Source organism: Anser brachyrhynchus (assembly GCF_964034855.1).
Source record: "Anser brachyrhynchus genome assembly, chromosome: 2".
In the NCBI taxonomy this organism is placed as follows: domain Eukaryota; kingdom Metazoa; phylum Chordata; class Aves; order Anseriformes; family Anatidae; genus Anser; species Anser brachyrhynchus.
This window is the reverse complement of record NC_137695.1, coordinates 8,291,502-8,294,622: the sequence shown is the minus strand read 5'-3', so window position 1 is coordinate 8,294,622 and position 3,121 is coordinate 8,291,502.

Below are 3,121 nucleotides of genomic sequence, written 5' to 3'. Positions count from 1 at the left end.
GGGAGCAACCTGGTGGCTCTGGAAAACTATCATGCTACTGGAAAGAGCTTTATATGTCTGGAAAAGTTAAATTTCCCTACTTGTGGGGAGCCTGAGATACTCTACTTTTAGTGTGGCATAGTGGTGAAGCAGAAGCAGTTACTTTGGGGTTATTTGCCGTGGATTTGTATGGCTCTCTTGAGCTTTGCACAGCTGCACTCAGGAGCCCAGGAGGCTGTTGCTCATCAATTCATCAGTAAGTATTAAGGAGAGCTCTCAGAAAAGCAAATTCTGTGCCTCATCATCTTGTCAGGTTGTAGTCTTTCTACCTCACAGAAAAGACAATTCCTGACTTTCTGGGGGCTGTGGGGAAATCAAGGAAACCACTGGGTGCTCTGGCTTGATCTTGGTTTCAGGACTTTTCACCATAACTTTTCACCAGGGTGTGGACACACAATTTATACTAAAATACTAGAGCTTTGCCAGCACAATAGTTCTCAGCATGGCTTTCTGGTTCACACTCCTGGGTGCTCCACGGACCACAGGAGGGCTGTGAAAAGAGCCCTACAAATTGTCACGAACTGCTTGTAACACATTACCGGCAGTTCAGAACAAATCTGGACAAAGGGTCAGAACAAAGATCTACTGAGCACTGTCCAGTCAGTTATTGATTTTCTTTTTGGTACTAATATATGTTTGACATAACATTTTTGGTAGTAAAACAGAACCCAGCAGACCAAAAAATGGTGAACAAGGACAGAAATTTGAAATGGCACGATGAGGCCAAAAACCTTCATTACAAGCTCATACAAAATAAGAAAACAACAAATGAGAAATGTCACTAAAAATGAAACAAATCCTTAGTCAGCACAAGCCAGCACAACTACGTTCAGGTCAGAGAACTTATGCTGATTTACATTAGATGAGCATCTGGCCTCATATACCTTGTGATTTGTTATAGGCAGAATCAGCTTTCATGGGTATGACCTCATAACTCTGGGGCCATCCTTGTGGAGCTGATGTCAAAATACAGTCCATCACAGATATATGTGTGCCACTATTTTTAAAAGCTAAAAGCCAAATGGGACCCAAAGTCCCACTACGCAATTAGAAATAGAATGCAGTGCAGTTTCATGCCTTGACTGCAAAGTGGCTCCATCCACACTAAAAGCGTGTGGTAAATACATGGCAGGCAGCCGGACTGGCAGAGAAAGAGCAGGAGCTGCAGTCCCTCTGGTGCCATTCCCTGGCTGCAAGTACAGCTTGCTGGAGACCCCAGCCCTAGCTGGAAACAAGATGTTAGAGGGAAAAGTGAAGAACCTGTTCAAGCAGATGGCTTCTGTCAATCAGTTGTTAGTTTATTCCTGATGTTCAGAATTATTCCCATAGAATTATTCCCCAGAAAAAGAAACAGTATTCAAAGGTAGCACTGTATGATGTCATTTTGAAGAGGAACTACTCTTAACAAAATAATTCAGGGAACTGTTCACACAAAGGTGACTGCCTGGAAAGATGACATAGAAAATTATACACTCTTGAGGTAGAAATGTGTATGTGTTATATCACATAATGGAAAACATCCATGGGAATAACAAGCATATATTATCTCTAGCTGGTCATAAAGTCAGTGATGTAATTTTGCAATCCAGTAGAGGGCAAACTTAGTCTGTATTTTCTCAAAATGCTCCTAAGACAGTCAGCGGCAGGTGTTCAGACATGTTTATCTTTCTTTTGATAATCTATACAGACGCGTAGCAACCAAAAGCACCAGAATTTATAAGATGAAATAGCATCAATTGTACCTATCATTCAGTGTGTCTTCAGCTGAATCAGTATTTATTACAAAATCAACAAACCAATGAAGGACAATATACATTTTTGAATATTTTCCATTACTGCACTGTTTTATACCATTAATTCCAATACTTGATTAATCAGCAATTACCCACCTATTTTCTGGAGATCAGCTGCTTCTATAACAAAGAAATGAAAAACATGCCTTCCTACTCTTACTAAATACACATCAGTACACCTGCTTCAAGGAGTGTTTTTTCAGCCGCTGTCTAGAAATGAAGCATCTGCTTGAAACATTGGGTTCTGGGATGTATTAAGGAATGCAAAGGTTTTTTTGAGAATGTTTTCTGAAAGACCCTCTCGCTTCTAGTATAAAATCTAGTATAAAATAGTATAAAAATGTTTTTATCTAGTATAAAAAAGCCTCTACAAAATCATATTGCTGTTAACGGCCATGCAGAGCGTGCACAACTTTTCCAGCAATGACTTACATGATCCTGGCCAGATGAATTGAATAGGCCATTTTTTGCTTTTAAAATAATGTTTCGCTTATGTGTCCTGCTCCTCTCACAGAACTGAGGGCTCTGTGGAGCTGTTGTGGTTTAACCCGGCTGGCAGCTAAACACCACACAGCCATTCACTCACCCTCCCCCCTCCCTCTCTGGGATGGGGGAGAGAAACGGGAAAGTGAAGCCTGTGAGTTGAGATAAAGACAGTTTATTAAGACAGGAAAATAAATAATAATAATAATAATAATAATAATAATAATGTGTACGAAACAAGTGATGCACAATGCAATTGCTCACCACCCGCTGACCGATGCTAATTGTCACCCTCAGTGACTGGAGGAAGAAGGGGTCCTGCTCACTCTGCCCATCACCCAATACACTTACCTGAACTAGATATGGAAGCCAAGTGACAACTAGTCCTTACACAGTGAATTTCTATGATGGTAGAGCCAAAAGAACCAGAGCTGCACTGCAGCAGGCACCGTACTTGTGTGACAGTGGATCCTCAGGGAGGCTTAGCTGAACTTACTCCAGAAGCAGGGCCATGGCTCAAGAGATTTGAATTTTGCTTACAAATCTGCCATTGGCCTGTGCAAAAGGCCTTTTCCATTGCTAAAATTAGGCAAAACCATGGCCTTTTTTAAGTGATTAAATGAAAAGCACCATCGTGTCTGAATACTGGGAAATATGACAATTACCCTGAATAGCCTTGATCATTACAGTCTCCACCTTGCAAAAAGCTGAGCAACATGACTCAGCCCAAAGTATTTATGTGTATGCTTTGACCTACTGGGACTATTCCCGTGCTAGAAGTTGAGCACATTATTAAATAAATACCT